We start from the raw sequence: 19,172 nt of genomic DNA on the forward strand, positions 1-19,172 counted from the left end.
TTAAAAAGTGGCATGGCATGCAATTTTTATGTCAGACACCAATAACTGTTTGACATACTTTTCAGCACTGCTAGCCAGGTCGCTTGCACCAATGCTACTGATCAAACACATAAGCATTGGTTTTTCAGGGGCCAATTCCGTGGGCAGGCCCGCCCCCATCTCGTCATGCTTAAAGGGACAACTCACATTGGATTATCCAGAGGATAATGCCACTACTGTTGCCAACCTTTTAACCCAACTTTACACCTACGAAATATCCCTTTAAAACCCTTCAGTTCTGAACATAACTAGTCAACTGAGTCAGTACATAGTGCATCACTATGATGTTTTCCACAAGTAAGAAAATTACACAATCCACATTTAAGTCAACAGTCATTTCTGCAGAAATAGCAAGGAAATGTTGCTTAACATAAAGCAGATTAGTCATTACTCAAAATATTGAGTTTAATATAAATACACAGAATACTTGTTTAGCATCCAAATTTCAGTCAGAGGAGCTGCAAATTGCAAGTGCAGCAGAGAATGACTTAACCACAGTTATCGATTGGCTTTGTGAATTATAATGAAAACAAGTGTAATTACATTTTCCCTTTAAGTAGCACAACAAATTAGGCTTGTGAGTTATTCTGGAAGCAAAAGAGGGGGAAAGGAAAAGAAAAAGAAAAAAAAAGCTCCTGCATTTAATGTGCAGGGAAGATTTTCTCGGGCTGTTTTCTTGCTAAATGCATTAGCAGATGCTGCTGTGCCCATACAAGCCTGTGGACTCATATTCTTGTAAATGATTAGCTACTTATTTAAGCAACAGGGAGAAATGTGCTTTGGGTGGTTACAACAAAAATGAGTTGGGGATAAACATTTTTTTTGCTACACTGGCTGAGCTTTAATTTGACTCATTATCTTTTAAAAACGTTATTGTAGGGCTTTATGGCAGCTGAATGAGATGATTAGCAATGATGATTATGAATGTCGTGATTACAGTAGTCTTTCGGCCCAATACTTCTCATTTGTGGTAATTCGGAGGCAATTTTCTGTGTGAATGTAGTGGCTGGTCTGTATGCAAAAGCTGAAACAAGCCGACTAGATATTTAGTCATATTAAAAAGTCTTCACGTACATTAGCAGGGACGTAATTTGGAGTTTTAGGGCACTAACATGGAAATGACAGTGAAGCAAAACAACCCAAATGTGTGTTTTTGTAAGCTTCTGTGCTATCTTGTTTCCCCCATACACCCTGTTCATGCTAATGAATCCACAAATTAAATTGTAGAACAGAGGAATATTAGGGTGCCAGCCGTTTTGATGTGGCGAGGAATACTCAATTAGGCCGGATTTGGCCCCCCGTAATTATTACATTATAGCTCAGATAAGTGTTCAATGGCAATAAACGCTTTGATGGACTCCTTTCTGTGACAAAGGCAATGGTGGAAAACGCCAGAACAGAAGAGCGAAGGGTTGAGGGGGAAAAAAAAGTTAGAAAAAAGAAAAAAAAAAGGAGTGACAAGAAAGCTATCGCGCAGGAGCCCCTGTCTGCAGCAGCCATATTTCATTACACAGCACCGAAGCTTAGGAGGCAATCAAGCATATTTAGCCATCCTCGTCTCACCCCCGCCCCCTCCCCCAAAGCAATTATTACTCCCCAGTTTTTTACTGTGCTTTGCCATGGGGAAAATGAACCGCAGTACTTATCAGCTCAATGCATACACAAGTGACTGGGGTGGAGGACATGTAGGTGTTTGTGTGAGAGAGGAAGGGCATGCGCGCACGCTTGTGTTGATGTTTTTTCGGCGTCGGCAGGGGAGGGGATTGGGCGAGCTGACCACTTGTGAGCAATAGGTTACCTTTTTCAATCCCATTAGTGCGGTAACATCAGCACATTTTAGGGGCAGCAGGCGGAGCGGGCGGGATACAGAGATAACCGTAAACATGTCACCAAAAATGCATTGTTATTTGCATTCATATTGGAAAGAGCCAAATTGATGTGGGGTCAAACAGGGAAGGTGAGGGTTTATGACCTGTGCATAGCTCCACTGTCAGCAGCTCTGATCTATCGGAGCGGCCAGCCTTGTCGGGCTTTACGCCTGATTATATTATCATGGCTGACGATCAATGCCAATGAGTGATCGCTGGACGGCACGGGGGAGTAGACTGAATAAGGCAGAATGCAAACAGTACATTATTTAGTAATAGAGTGGATGGGAATGCGTTCTCCATCCTGGAGTCATCTAGTTAAGTGATGCATTGCATGTCAGCTGCAATACAAAACACTCTCCAAATACTTCCACTGTCTTCTTTTTACTCAGTCTGTTTGAAACTAATCTAGTGGTAATAGAGTGAAGCAAGTGAACAGTGAAATAAATGGAGAAAAAAACAAACATACTTCACTATCCTGTGTGTTCTGAGCAGCTAATGTGCGCTCATTTGGGTGGCACAGCCGCCAACTGCAGCATTAGTCCCCATCTGGGGACTTGTGTGTTTCGGTGAAAGTGCTCCTCCATTTGTGAGACTCTTCAGTTCTGGGCATCTTTCCCCGAGCCCATAACTCAACGCTCCCTCTATCACTCCCATGCGACTGGCTGTCATAATCATCAGCATTATGCTACCTCAATGGGCCTGATTTACAAGTCTGGACATGGCAGCAGCTCTGCGGGTAAACATGGGGGCTGTTTGCTACCGCCAAGCCTATTTCACCCGACTGCAGCTAATAGGGGGAGAGGCTGAGATTCAGAGGAGCTTTTCAGATCTCTGATTTGTTTACATGACTGCAAATAAAAAATACAGGAAAGAACTCAGAAGTCTTAAAATAAGCTTTAAGTTGCACAAAACATCCCATAATTCAGGATGCAAATTTACCTGTTTATTTGGATCTAAGGTATTTAATGAGGACTTTTCCAGAGGTTTTTTAAAAAGCTCTAATATAGTTCAAGTTAACTGTAACATGTAGATGTGGACCATCCTACCAAATTCACCACTCCAACCAAAAATCAAGCATTGTCATCAGGCAGGCTGCTATAATTGAGACCAGCTGATCTCATGTACGCCCTCATCAGCTGATTTTCTCTAAATATGCTTTTGGCTAATCACTCTCACTGCCTTATCTAAACTGCTCTTGCCTGGCTACGCTCTATCGCACTCTCTACAAGCTGCGCTTTCAACCCTCCTCCACCCCAGCTCCTCCTTCATTATGCTTCTGACTTAATCATTGTCATTCTGTTATCACAGATCCCTGCTCTGCTCTGCTCTGGGGGTTTATGCTGCTTCTCTCCCTGCCTTAGGCTTTCCGTATTGTTGTACGAAGAGTAGGAACATGTGCTGCTAACAGCGTAAGTGCTAATTAACAACCGTTGATAAAGAAATATTAGCAGCTGTAAACCAGGTGTGTTTCTTGACAAAGTGGTCCTTACTGAACTGAAAAATTTTAGTGTACTTATGTTTGACGAAAAATAGATTTTTAAAAAACCCTCTCTGATATTATAGACTTAGCAAAATGGCTAAATATGCTAACCCAAATGAGTCTGGTCGATAAACTATACATCTCAGTATTTTTTATGGCATTTTTCAGTTCAACATACTCACTGTGGGGATCACTGCTTTTTAAAATATCATTTAATTTTTAATGTACAATAGAGTTTCCAGTTTTCCAGAGCCATCTGAAAATTATTGTTTGATTGCCGTTCACTGCCCCTGCTGAGAACCCACATTTTAACACACTCCCTACTTTGCAGCATTTTCAAAGCCTTCCTTTGTAATAAAAGTGTACATATATGTGTTGTAAAAAAAGTTCTTTGCCAGCAGTCATCTTGAACCAGAAGTTTGAGGGCTATGTTTTGATAAATGACTGTCACAACTACAAAATATAATTCTATTTCCCCATGACATGTTGGGTCCAGCACACTATTTCATAGCAGCTACTGCAAATGTGATTTTAATTCCATCATATTTGTGTATTTCCAGTGACTATAGGGGTCATCTGAAAAGTGTTGTCCAGTTGTGGCTTATCCATCCTGTTGAAAGCTGAAACTTTAATTCATAAATTAAAGATTTCTGTTTTTGGTCTTCTCTGATCTTCTCGTGTAAACTCTGAAGTTGGAGGGTTAAATATCCTATTATAAATTAGCATTTGCAATGAATAGTATCATTTCCTCCCACATGACATCTTGGGGCACTTATTAATAGCAGGAATTACCAGGTTTTGTATTTGTATTTGTATATGAAAGGTCAACTGTAAAGGATTTGTCAACTTTTTCCCTTATTTTGGGAACTTATTTGAAAAAGAACTGTCAGCACTTATGCTTTAATTGCAGTCCAATTAAGGTCCATCATTAGTGCATTCATTTTGAAATGGCATTAATAGCAAGCTTTGTTGTAGCACACTTTGGCTAACGCCTCCTTGTGACAAAAGTGGTGTAAAATCAGTACACCTCTGCTCCTTAATGTCTCATTGAGGGAAAAAAAAACCCCTCAAGACAGCTTAGTGGACATGTTAAAAGTCAATTACACCTTTTGTCGTAAAACACTTTACTGTTTTATTGCTGTCTTTCCTTGGTAAGTTAATGACTGAACCAAAGTTTCTTGTTTCATTTCAAAATAAAAGCAGATCTCCCCAAACATGAAGTCAGTTACACTTAGAAAAAAAAAATAACAAAACAGTTTTAAATGCAAGATAGTGAAATTTCAAAAAGTGACAAAAATGAGTTGTGGGAACTTAAAATCCCCAAAGCTAATTCAGTATTATTTTCCCGAGTTGACTGAAAAGTTTTGGTTATAACAAACAGTACCCAATCATTCCAAGTGTTTTGTCATTGTTCTTAAATTTTTTGAGAATCATCCATTTATCTGCAAAGTCTTCACAGGACACCTTTGGGTATTAGTCTCGTCTGCAGCATGAGTGAAGTTACCAACTCACTAAGGGAAGTCCCACCTGTAACATACAGAGGATGGTAAACTGAACATGATGGAGGAGTACTTCCTGGTTCAGTGTTCAGTCCTAACCACTTGTTGTCTCTTAAACTGGACTACCTTGAGAGGCATTAATATTAAGATTAAATGATGTGAGAGAAATAAGGAAAAATTCAGGCTGATGAAGAATGAGTAGCTTTATGAAAAATACCAAATATGTTGTTTTTAATTGAATTTTAACAGTTTTATTTTTTAATGTAGGAAAGTCTTCAAAGTGCACTTTAACTTTCCACTGCTTAAAAACTTTGACATAATCAGTTTTAACAAAAAAGGGGGCAGTTTCAGCTTGCTATCAGAGTGTAGAGATTAATCACAATCTTAAAAAAAAACTAATTGTTTGACAGCCCCTAATTGAAAATGTAGTTATATTTTTCTAGCTCTATATTTAATGAAACTTTACCAAAGGTGGAATATGCTAAATATGCTATCACAAATTAGCGTTAACCATTAATAACATCATTTAAGTTTACAATGACATACTAGGTTCACTTATCCAAAGCATTAACATTTTTAAAAACTTCTAATATTTTTTTAACTTTTAACATTCACACTTGTTTCTCCACTGGATATCAGGGGCCGTCTGAAAATGTTTAAATCTCCACTTTTACCAGAACTGAGAATTTTATTACAGTCCCTTAATATTTCATGATAATCTATGTTGTGATTTATAATTTTTCTATGCTAAAATGTGATGTTTTTGATTAAAAAGGACAAAAAGGATCCATAAAAACATTTCAGATGCAAGAAAAAAAGGAGATTGAATGAGACTCCACTGCAGTGACTAAACAGGCTTCAAATTTAAAATGCAGTCTATATCACCGAGTAATGATGTTCTTAGTCTCTAGACTTTGATCACAGTTTTTTCACCTTGAGGCAGCACCTGGCCCTACCCATAACCCCTTACTCATCTCATAATATTATATTAGCCCATATTCATGCGCATATTGCGCCTGCTTAGTGATAGGGCACATAAATCAATTTTTATACATACACACAATAACAGATATATGCAGCTTCCAAACTGCCTGCTGATAGCTGCCATTTCTTATCACTGGGCTTGGATATAGCGCTGGTATGAAGGCACTTTTGCTCGCCGTCTAAACGGAGGAGACTGCAAAGAGGGGGGATACATTTTTGTTCAAATTACTTAAGCTGCCTACAAAGCTCTCTGCAAAGCTGCAAGGTTATGAAAATTCACCAAGAAGAGAAGGAAGTCTTGCACAGAAAACAGACTTGATGACGGAGGATCAGTTCGATATTTCTTTGGATTTTTTCCTCATTTTATTGTGTGCAGATTCTGTGATTCTTCGGCTCACATGTCTTTCGTTTTGTAGGTACAATAAACTCATGCTGGGAAATAGAATCAGTACAGAGGAATTCATGCAGCTTTATATGGCTTCACGATGGTTAATAATAGCAGCAAAGCAAGAACACAAATAGAATTTGTCCCTCCAAGGTTCTTTTACTTTATATTTCTGCCTCTCAAAAATAGAGAGAGTAATTCAGCCATCTGGGGTATTAATTTGAAACAGCTAATACATAAGCTAATCAAGCATGTTTATTTTTCCTGGTGTTGTGTTGCAGGCTTTAACATTAAAGGGAAATGTGCAGCCTGGAGTTAATGAACTAAGCTGAAATGAGCTCTCGTAACTCTGAAGTGAAATCAGAGGAAAAACACAGACGAAATAACCTCCATCGCTTTCCGGAGGATTTGATTTGCCTCGCAGTGGCATCAAGGATAGGTGTTACGATAGCAGGGAGGGCCCGTCGGCGGGTGGGGTGATGTCGTGAGAGCGTTTTGATAGACAACAACCCAGCAGGAAGGAGAAGACAGGAAGCGGGATTCAGGACCACAATGCCAAGAGACACTTTCTCTTTCACTCTCTTTGCTCCCAACTGCTCCCAGTGCCAGAGACACGGGCCGCTGCACAGACAGATGGCGAGGAGGTGTGTGTGTGTAACGCAGGGTGTGTGTGGTTGGTGGTGACGCCATTCGGCTTTGTACAAGTGTGAGAGATGGAAGGGGGGGAAAGGAAGGAAGGAAGGAAAAACGCCGCAGAGGTGAGCAGTGACTCTCTGATGAAGACATTAATCTCCAGCATCCTTTAATTTGGTTTCCACCATCCAAGCATCTCGTCTGCTTCGTTACTGCAGGAGAAAGAGTTAATTTATACCACACTATCCCTTCAGCCGTCATACCGCGCAGGGTCGACATTACAAGTAAGAGACCTCTCATGATGACGAGAGGCACACCTACTCACACAAAGTGTGTGTGAGGAGGATGTGGGAGGAAAGATTCTGCATTGACAGACTGCCATCTACTGGATTTTACTTTAATTTCAATACAAACTATTTATCATGACTCCAGTTTCATGCAGTACATGCATGTGGACATCTTTTTCCTTGTCATGTCCCCACTCCCATTTAATTCATGTCCAGCATTGAAATTATGGAGGAATAACTGTGATATTCCCATCTTTTTTTTTTAGTTTTACTATCAAATAATAATAATAGCATTATTCATTCTAAAGATATTTGTTTTTCTCAGTAAGAGGGTTCTGCTGCTGTGGATCCACTTAAATCCAACTACCATGAGTTATCAGCCAAACATCTATTCCTATTATTATTGTTAATTACAGTGTTGTGGCTAATTTAACAACCTGAATTGCTAAACAGACTTTCACTTTTCGAAATGTCCTTATTGTTGTTGATTTGGGTTTGATCAGTTTAGATGATTGATCCAGCAAATACCAAACACGCAATTACTGTCATTTCGGAGATCCTCAGCCTATCACTATGGGCCTGCACATTCACAGATGCTTTATATACCAACATCAATCTTATAATTTTATCTTATCAAGATACAATATTATTATAATGATAGTTATAATAATGATGATAGTTATAATAATAATTATAGTTATTATTATAATGATAGTAATAATAATAATAATAATAATAATAATAATATAGATAATAGATAATAAATAATTATAACGATGATGATGAAAAATTAATAAAATCATAAGACTGAAAATTATTATAATATTATATAGTAATTACTAATAATTATAACAATAATCAATAATAATAATAATAATGATAGTAATAATAGTAAATGATAAGAAATTCATATAATTGTATTGATTAAAATACATATATATCAATGATGATTAAAAATATTAGAAATATAATAATGTTAAAAAAAAAGAAAATAATTAAAGATAATAACATGAAAAATAATTTTAAAAATAATATTAACAGTGATTATAACGATATTCTTAATATTATTATAATAATAAAAATAATAATAATATTAATAATAATGATAATAATAATAGAATAATTTAAAAAAATAATAGAATAGAACAAATAATTGGAAAAAAAAGAAATAATGATGATAATAACATTAATTCTGCTAGTTATGATAATAAGAAATATGTAGAAGAATAAGAATAAGAAGAGGAAGAAAACATTTTTTTCAACATAAAAAGACAATAGTCAATTGATGTAAGATACAAAGAGTACTTGGTAGTTATTTAGGCAGCAGTGGCTCTGTCATTAAGGACTTTGGTTTTTGACTTGTTGTTTGGCAAAAAAAAAAAAAAAAAAAAAAAAAAAAATCCTGATTAGACTATGTCTGGAAACTGGTCTGGTAGCTGAGCTCACTTCCTGAGCACTGCCAAGGTGCCCTTTAAGCAAAGCAGCAGACCTCCAGCTGCTCAGAAGGTGCTCCTTTGTGGGCAGCAGCCACAAACTCTGACATCTTTTCTTTGAAGCAGGTCTATAGCTTCCTGTCTGGGCTTATGTAAGTTTCGCCTGTGTGTGTTTAGCATGTTCAGCAGCAGAATGTAATTAAAGCTGAATTAAAATGTTGATAACAAATAAAGCTAAAGGCCTGAGGTTGGACTTTACCATCAGGCAGAGGTAGGTAATTGCCCCGGGCCCCAACTAGCAGTGGCCCCCTGAACTTATATTTAACCTGACCCTTTGTCCTGCACCATCCACTCTTCTGACAGTTTAAAAGTATAAGGGGTTTACACACTCATAAAGGAAAAAAGAGGTCAACTTGGTCATGTTATAGTGGCATGAAAGCTTTCAAACATAAAATGGAAATAAAATGTAAAATATTTGTGTGAACTATGATTTCTGTTTTAACTCTTTCATTTAAAAAACATAAAAAAGTTATTGGGTGTAACTGTTTTTTAACCAATTATCTTATAATAAACATCATATAAATAAACATATTGGGCCAAAACATGACCAAAAAAGAAAAACAATCCAAAATGGGACAAAATTAGTTTTTTTCTCTTCCGAAAAAAAAAACAAAACAAAAACAAAAACAAAAAAAGCCCCCCAATTTTTATAAAATTGTAAAAGAAACTTAATTTTAAATTTGTACAATATATGTATATGTATACATTATATAAATTGTATATTAATAAATATTTCATAATACAAAATTATATCAATATATTAACAAATAAATATATCTTGCTTGAAGAAAAAAAATGGGACAAAAATATTTTTTTCTCTGTAATTTTGTAAAAATAAATCATACTAATGCTTGATTTTTTTTATGCATACCGTACATATACAATACAATGGCGGAACAAAAATATTAATTCCTTTGAAAAAAAAGAGTAATTTTGTATTAATAATTTCAATTTTTTATATTTTTATACATACGTATGCAGTGTGATGACGGAACAAAAAAGTTTATTCCTTTGAAAAAAAATAAATATAAATATGTAAAATAAAGTGTATTTTACATTTGTAGAAATACAACAAATACATTAAACTTTTTCATGAATATATAATTTATTTTATATTGTATTTAATTATATACTCTATATTCAATTTATATAAATTTGTGAAAACTAACGCTGCAAATTTAGTAGTACACAGCTCTGATGTCATTTGATTACCTGATATCTGTTTAATCAGACATTTTTAAATCCTCCTGGACATTTTCTGTCAAAAACATTGCTAAAGATTATCTTTGGTTGGTTGAACACCAGGTTATGAATAGGACTTTTTTTGATAAATAAGAAATTTAAAGGGGGGAAGAACAATGGATGTGGAAGGCCCCATGCATGTGTTCCCTAGGACCCTAAAATTGCTAAACCCACCACTGTATAGGACCCATTTTGATGCCTAAAGCTTAAATAAATAGAGGGATAAGTCACTGCCTTGGACTCTTGGCTTTGAGGCCAAATGGTGATGCACAGCACCATCTTGTGGTTGTAAGACACTGGTAAAAGAGTGGCAACACCACCATTCAACTGAGATAAGCCAGAAGTGTTCAAATTTAACTGATAAACGTCGGATACTTAAGAGGACGTGCATTAAGTTCCTCTTGTAGGGGATTGTAATCAGTTTAAGTATGCAGTTAGTGGATCATAATGATTGCTTTTTTATAAATGATAAATTATGCAATTAATCACACACATGTGTAAGGCTCTTTTTGCTCCATTAATGCTTCTCTTCCTATAAGCTGCATGCACATGCACTTTAATTTGCATTAGAGTGGATCTTGTAACACCTTTTTTAAAAAGCACCATTACCTGTCAAATAAGTAACTAGCTGATGCTGAGCAGTCATAAAATATGCACCATAGTTAAATACCTCATCCAAAGTGCCTAGAGTTAAATCCTGCATTTTATTAAACACACTCTGGCTTGGCTCTGCTGCAGAATTTCTCCTCCTTAAGAGAGGAAATGAAATTAATTTTCTATGCTTGTTTCCTCATAATCACAATAGAGAATTAGCACTTTTATAGTAGGGTTTTAGATTGGTACACTAAAAATGCATATCCCTGAGCAACCCTGCAGAGCAAACTGTGTAAGAGGAGTATTTAAAAGAGTAATTAGGAGGTTATCATCAGTTTTTTCTTTTAAATACTTTCCTTTTATGTCTTCCTCGTCGACTTTGGCCACTACTTCAATCTCTAATCCTGTGTGTTTGCAGTTTTGTAGATATTCAACCAGGGAAAACCCTTCGCTGCTATCTGACATGAAGCAGATTTGATCCATTTTGCAGCTCATATCTGCCGTTTTCAGACAGGGGTGCGCTTTCAAAAGAAATATGTCAGCAGTCTGGGGATTATGTTTTCTCTCTCTTTTTTTTCACTAATCACCATAAAGACACAACCTGCCTGACATTTTCTCTGCTTCCACAATGCGGTGTCAAGCAAAAGTCCTTTTCCCATTTAGATACTTATTTTGATCGTCTTTTCTTCTCATTGTGCTGTTTCTATCAGATGAATTAACCATTAACTTCATGCTCCGCTGAGTCGCATTATTATCTGGTGCAAATGAAAAGTGATTTAGCAGAAAAAAAAGAAATTGAACTAATTTCACAACCTTGTTCGACTGACGCTACAGACTCATTGTCATTTAATCAGATTGGAATAGGATTTGGCTTGGCTTTAACCATCTAAAGCATCATGGGAGAAAACATGTGGGTAAAGTGTCCTTTTTTTTAGCCCTGAAATACAGGAAATGCACCACACCTCATGTGTTTCAGTGCTCTCTAAATTTTGGCATCACTGCTTGTGTGCTCTTTTGCCCTCACTCAGGCCTTGCAGGCAACACTGATGCCCATGCAGTGCAAACCAGCTGTTGTCAAGTGCACTCAAGTGTAAGCACACAACACGTGGGATGAGTGTGATGGATTCCTGGTATCGTCGGTTGTTATTTGTGTAGTGCCTATAACCGCAATTCCCCAGCCACAGCTTATGGTCGGGCGAAGCAGAGCGAGATATACTCCGAGGCTGGCATAAAGCCACCGGACTTCGCAATAATTCATCGGCCAAAAAGCCCTCCATGTACTTGCTGTGCAATATTTATACCCTACTGAATGTATTTTCTCAGCTAAGTCATCGCAAAGGCCCGGGGCAGGGATTTTCTCCCCTGAGAAGAGTTTTTTAGTGTTTCAAACAGGAGTTAAAATCTGGGAAACAATTCTTTAAATTTGTTGCTTGAACTCATTCTGCCTGCTAGAAATGATGTGTTCCTCTCCAGCACCAGTGGCTGCTTTTACAGTTTGCAGCACATTTCAAGGACTGAATCGGATCCTGTCTACATTTTCATCAATCCTGCATTCATCTGGGTTTAAACTAATATCAGATTCTTAGTGTTACATCATAACTAATGCATCTCCCTCCATCCTTTTAATAAAATTTAAATAAGCATCTTCTTTAAAGCGGAGGAGTCTTAATAGAAACAAGAGAAAGAAACAATTTATGATGTAATGCACTCATGCTAATGATGGCACTCTTATGAAGATGTAAGCAATTAAATGAAGTGCCATTTTAAAATGCCACGATAAATGAACAGATAATGTAAAGTCTTCATAAAACATGGAGCCACTTATTAACTTGGGTAATTAGTTCTTTTAGATGGGATGATTTTCTTCTTTGGTGATATTTTCTCTTTGAATTTCAGACTATAATGATTTCACAGTCATCTCTTGCTAACACAAAATTAAAGTTGAGGGATTAAATCCTTTACTTTTTAAAGTTAAAAGAGGCAGATTTTGTTTTGAAGCTCATTATTAAAAGAATCATTTGGGTTCTAGGCCAATTTTTATCTTATCTCTGTCAATCTGAGCTCTGAATAAAGAATAAAAACAGTAATTGTAGCTGACGTTCTTTCTGTTGGCTCTGTGCAGCTTCAAAATCATTTGTGGGCCAGAAACTATGGGTTTCATAGTCTAAGGTTCATGGTTTTCTTCCTTTAAATATGAAAGCAACAGATGTTTCAGTCCAAGTTCATTCAGCTGACACAGCTCACAACTCTCATCACTTTTGACCTCAGCCTAAAATATTGACCGACTGGATAAATGAACAGAATCGGCATTTTAATTGTTAGAAATTGAAATTAGAATGCTCTGCCACAATTTTGTGGTTGAAACCTGTGAAACAAACAAATGCCATTAAAATTTATCTAAATTAACTTAGAAAGATCATCAATAAACTTTTGTCCTGGAATATGCAAATTCTTAAATGTCAGGGTGGCACAACTGTAATCATAGGTTTTTTTGTATTGTGAAATAAAGAGGTAAAAAATGGTTGTAGCATAATTTATCATCCATTTCATTCCAGCTAACACTCATACCCAAGTGAAATGGCTTGTAGATCCTTTTTTTAGTAAAAGCATTTCTTTTCAGTCACAGGTGGGTAGATAAACCTTGCATTTCAAGTGGTACAACTATTTTAAGGCTGGAAAAAAATAATTTAACCGTAAACTCTTGATTTAATCTTAAAAATACAGGTGTCCACTTAAAGACAAAAAAAAAAGTAACAACATGTATTTGCCTTTTTTATTTGGAATTAGTTGCAGGTGGTGCAACCAGAATGTAAGATGGCGCAACCAGAATGTCAGGTTGGCAACCAGGATATCAGGTGGAGGAACAAGAATGTCAAGTGGTGCAGCCAGAATAACTAACAGCACAAGATGATTGTCAAGATTGTTCGAGCAGAATTTTAGGAGGCACAACTAGGATGTCAGCTGGCGCAACCAGATTTTCAGATGGTGCAACCAAAAATCAGGTGGCACAACTTGGATGTCAGGTGGCACAACCAAAATGTTTAATGGCACAATCAGAATGTCAGGTGGAGCAATCAGAATGTCAGGTGGGACAATCAGAATGTCAGGTGGCACAACCAGACTGTCAGGTGGGAGAATCAGAATGTCAGGTGGCACAACTACAATGTCTGGTGGGAAAAACAGAATGTCAGGTAATGCAACCAGAATCTCAGATGTGGCAGAATGCCAGTTGGCGCAACCAGAATGTCAGGTGGGGCAATCAGAATGTCAGGTGGCCCAACCAGAATGTCAGGTGGGCCAATCATAATGCTAGTTGGGTCAACCAGAATGTCAAGTGCCACAACTATCATGTCAGGTGGCACAACCAGAATGTCAGGTGGTGCAACCAGAATGTCAGGTGGTGCAACCAAAATGTCAGGTGATGCAACCAGAATGTCAGGTGGGCAACCAGGATATCAGGTGGCACAACCAGAATGTCAGATGGGACAATCAGAATGTCAGGTGCCACAACTAGAATGTCTGGTGGGAAAATCAGAATGTCAGGTGGCACAACCAAAATGTCAGGTGGGGCAATCAGAATGTCAGGTGGCACAACTGAAATGTCAGTTGAGGCAATCAGAATATCAGGTGGTGCAACCAGGATGTCAAGTGGGTCAATCAGAATGTCAGGTGGTGCAACCGGAATGTCAGGTGGGGTAATCAAAATGTCAGGCGGCACAGCAAGAATATCAGGTGGGGCAAGGAGAATGCCAGTAGAGTAAACCAGAATGTCAAGTGCCACAACTATAATGTCAGGTGTCACAACCAAAATGTCAGTTGGTGCAACCAGAATGTTGAGTGGTGCAACCAGAATGTCAGTTGAGGCAATCAGAAAGTCAGGTGTCACAACAAGAGTTTCAAATAGCACAAACAGAACGTCTGATGGGACAACCACATTGTCTGATGATGCAACCATATTATCATTGTTGAAGTGTCTTTCTTGTAAGTCTTCTTTATAATAGATGTGAAAATGAGCAACTTTGCTAATGAGGAAAGTTAAAATCTTGATTACATATTTTTATGTCCTCTCAGTCAAGTGAACTAACATGGCTGAGCATAATGTCTTTGTTAGTCACCCCAACCCCATTTCATGTCATTGCTGAGAAAATAGGTCATGGAAGAAATCAGTTCTTTTGATGTCATCATTCTTACTGCATTAGGTTATAAAATCAAAAAGAGACTTAGTGTGGGCATGAAAAGGTGTGTTTTTAATGATTGAAATGCAGTTTCTGGAAGCTGCTTTCCTCATAATGAGGCTTAAAAGAAAAGAGAAATATGCAAAAGCATATTATGCAATTAAGCTCTATTTTAATATAATTAATGGGATGAGTCATTACTAAATTGGCTTCTTCAAATGCTGAGTGTTTTATGGCAAACCTGACAAAAACAGCTGCTCCATGTGTGGTTTGCTGAATTCAAAAGAAAAATCATCCAACTCACCAAGAAATGAGGCTTCACTGTCGGGTTCATGCAGGTGCCAACATGCTGCTCGGTGATGTAGTTTGACCTCGCCGACACACCACTGAGACTAACTGCCCCCTTTTTGACCCCACCTGCAAGATGATGGACAGGAAAAAGAGAGAATAGAATCATATAGCTCACTTAGTAATATTCTTCAAAGATTAGGCCGTTTCAAAACACTACAACTACTCATTTAACAGAGAAAAAAATCAGCGTTATTATTTTATGTCTTAATGAAATCTCCAATTGTTTATTCCTCGATATAAGGAGTAGGCAAGATAGGGATCAATGGGAGAAGAAACAATCATAGCTTTATAACTTCACTGTATGTCTTTAAGTACAAATAGCCTCCTGTTCTACCTGTGTAATTGATTTTAAGATAAAAAAGTATATTTTGAAGCTGCCCTTAGGTCAAACAGATGCCATAAATAGGCATCCAGTGAGGTCCATTGAAAAAGTCTCTTCTCTTAGTGGCTTCCCTTTAGTGTGATTATAAAAATATTCTTAAACTCCTGAGGCTGCATTTGCATATACTTAACCTCTCAAAAGACACATTAAAGACGGCCTAAATCTGACGTGCCTTTGGAATAGCTTAAATTTGCATTTGCATTCCGTCTGCCTCCTGTGCAGGTGATAAAGCAGTATTAAGCCCGGATTACAGTATTTGATTTTGTTTGTGTGCCTGTGTGTGCGTCAGTCTGGGACTGTGTACAATGAATATAGACTTAGCTGTGTACCTGCATATGAGCAAACTGGATTCTGTTTGAGCTGTGCTGGCATGCTTCACTGTCGCCAGCAGGTCCAAAAGAGAACTGTGTGCTGTGCCTGACTGCCATGTTACTCATGTGACCTCTTGAAAGTACAAGTCCCTCCAAGCGGTATAATAAATCATGGCCGTGTGGCCAGTAACACATGCACATGCACTTTATTCTAGCCGTAACACAGTAGATCTAATTTAAGGGTGAAAACACAATCATGCCAGGCAGGCTGACCCTTCAAAGAAGCAGGATAGAGTTACAGTCATACAGCCACAATGGAAGAACTGCCCAGACTCATTAAGATGACCTTAAAGTTATACTTAACAACTCACCTACTAGAATGATCTTACCATACAACATACGTAATCAAGAAAGAGACATTCAATAAAAAATGTACTCTATCTTTGCATGGCCCACTGTCACACAGTGGCTAGTACCCTACTTGGTTTAACCTCTTATGTCCCAGTGTCAGCACATGTTACATTTTTGGTTCCCTGCACCATTACTATTAATTTTGTCAGATCAGCTGATTTTATACAAGCCCGCATCAGCTGATGGCCAGCTGATTTGCTCTAAGCAAGCTACTGGACATTCACTTGTAATGTTTCTCCTACCCAGCTTCTCCTTCATTCATGTAACAATAACTCAAATTAACATTGTCAGAGATAATACCAACACTTTTACAGAGTCTATAGGGGTCCAAAGAGTGCTAATTTGATCTTGTAACCCTCCTCCACCCCAGCTCCTCCTTCATTCATGTAACAATTACTCAAATTAACATTGTCAGAGTTAATACTGACAATTTTACATAGTCTATACAGGCCCAAAGAGTGCTGATTTGACTCTTTGGTAAGAGTTGGTAGCTCAACAATAATTAAGTGTCTGAATAGAGTTACTTAAGCTCGAGACACTTATTTTTGTTTTGGAAATTTACTCTTTCAGTGGATCATTTAAAAAAAAAATCTCATATTAACACTGTAAGACCAAACTATGGCCTGCAGCAAATTCTAGAAACAAAATGAAGTATGGCCCACATTTTGGCATGAAGCTTGTGCTTGACTGTATTGTACTTTCATGCTAATTGTAAACTGTATAAATAAAAAAAAAAAAACATCTCAACAAAAATAATTCACTGATATGTTTTTTTGTTAATATACTAGCAACACTGTACAAAGTTAAAATATTGGCAATCAAAATATTAACATGGTTTTTTCTTACTCCCTGATGAGTTTCAGCAGCAAAAATCAGTACCAATAATATTCCAGGGTCAAAGCCAGTGGTAGTTGGGGCCAAAGAGGGCCCCTGAAATCTGATTGGCATCCCTAAAAACCTGGAAATTATTGAATTATTGTCTTTTTGCCTTTTCAGCCAATTAATTGAGCCTTTAGTGTTAGTTCAGGCGGGTCATGGAGTCAAGCTCTGCCCAGATCAGCTAATCTAATGCAAGTACGCATCAGCTGATGGCTAGCTGATTTGCTTTATTGGACTATTGCTCTCATGCTGCCTGATTTAAACTGCTCTTGCCTGGCCACACTGTGCCACTCTCAGAAGAGCCACATCGCCAAACATAAATATTTCTATATGTGGCTCTCAGTGGAAAAAGAAGTTTAGACACCCCTGCTGTAAGTTGTACATTTCTATGTGACTAATTATAGACAAAATATGATAAAAAAAAAAGATTTCCTTTCACTTATGGTGTAAATTTGAAGTTCTTACAATTTTCAGTTGTTGGACACCTGTGGCAAGTCAGGTTTTTTCAGTGTTTTCATCAAACATCCTTTGATAAGAATCAGCTCACCACCCTTTTCTGTGCACCACCCCATGTCACAGGTCGAAAGCCAGGAACTCAGTGGATAACTTCAGTCATGGTGCAGAAGTGTCTCACATCAAAATCCACAGAAAACATGAACAAAGGCATACTGGCAGTGATGAATGCACAATAGGCAGGATGGTCTTTTTTTGCAAAAGCACATTAGCTTGGAAGTTGTTGAATGCTAGCATTTCCTTTATGGCAGAATTGGTTCAAAAATATTATTGAAATTGTGACTTTATGTGCCAGATTTTCACTGATAAACATCTAAGGTAGTTAATTTGCAGCTTTAAACACATAAAAATGCTTGACCTGCACCTCCAATTTTTGATTTTATAAACATCATAACACTATTTTAGCTTCCCCTGAATGTAACTCTTTCCACAGTAACCAGAACACAAAAAATCTTGTGAGCAGTTTTACAAAGGAAACTTTCAAAGTTGGACTCTAATCCAGGTCACCTGCTATTCCTGCAAATTGAGTTTTACATAACACGACCGCCTCTGACAAGCGTGTGGGCACCTACGTACAGACTATCGTCACTTAAAATGCTCTGCAACGTCATTTAACAAATGTCTCTCTCTCTTAGAAGAAACAGAAGCTTCAATTCAAATTTAATGCCTTAATGGCACCCAAACAGGGCATTCAGACGGGCTCCAACAGGCAATGCCACAGGGACTATTTTGCATCTGTCAGTGACAATTCTTCAGGCTCAAACTTAGACTAAGTCACTTCTCAGTGTTAAATATTTTTTTCCTCTTGCCTTTCCACTGAAGCCACATTTGTTGCTGTCATCTTTAATTTGAATCACTTCGCCACCTGGGCCTCCAACAAATTTTCACAGTTTTTCCACGGTAATTGCCATGAGGGACAGAGGGCATCATATGTGTGAAATGCTCTGAGTGAAAAGCCTCATCCCCTCTTGGCGCTTTCACTCACCTATTTAACACACTTGGGAGTAGATTGGAACCTGGAGGTGAGGATAAGGAGCAAAAGCAAGAAGCTATGTCCTAATTACAGGATGCTGGGTTTTGAAAAAGCCTTCCATATAAGTCTACTTCAAAAAGTAGCACAAGGCAAAACTTCCCTCTCAGGTACATTTGATAAGTTCACTGGCACTCCTATGGACCTGTATAGGAATGTTGTGGTGTGTGCTGGCCTCTGCCCGGGGAACAGTAACTCACAGCAGCACAAACGCTCCAATTACGGCTGCACCAGCAAGTCTTTAGGGGAAACCACAGCACTGCTCATTGATCTGAAAACAGCTCTGTGGAAAAGGGAAACTTACTATTTCCACAGATATGATATTACGACTACAAAATAAGTATAATGCAGATATCTTAAAAGATAATTAAAGAAGTAATTTGTTAAATTTAAGACATGGATTACTGTTTTTACTGTTATTAAATAACACATTGTATCATATTTTGTTATATTTCACGTCACATTGTCGGTAACTCCCCAGCTAGTGCCCCAAAAGGGTCATGTGACTTACTAGATGCCATTGATAAATGACTTCTTACCCACAGATTTATTATATTCATGCATTGTCATTAATTTGTCCATCCATATAGGGGTTTCTAGCATGTGCTTCCTG

At 37.6% G+C, this 19,172-nt stretch overlaps 1 long non-coding RNA gene across 1 annotated transcript in view; it reads right to left on the reverse strand.

Annotated features, from left to right (window-relative positions):
- Positions 1-15,044: 15,044 nt before the first annotated feature.
- The window catches only part of LOC121504522, a 245,768-nt gene continuing 241,640 nt past the window's right edge, over positions 15,045-19,172 (reverse strand). The window contains exon 6 of the long non-coding RNA XR_005991472.1: positions 15,045-15,099. This is a non-coding gene — a long non-coding RNA (uncharacterized LOC121504522). The remainder of the gene's footprint in view (positions 15,100-19,172) is intronic.

This window comes from Cheilinus undulatus, linkage group 22 (assembly GCF_018320785.1).
Source record: "Cheilinus undulatus linkage group 22, ASM1832078v1, whole genome shotgun sequence".
Classification (NCBI taxonomy): Eukaryota; Metazoa; Chordata; class Actinopteri; order Labriformes; family Labridae; genus Cheilinus; species Cheilinus undulatus.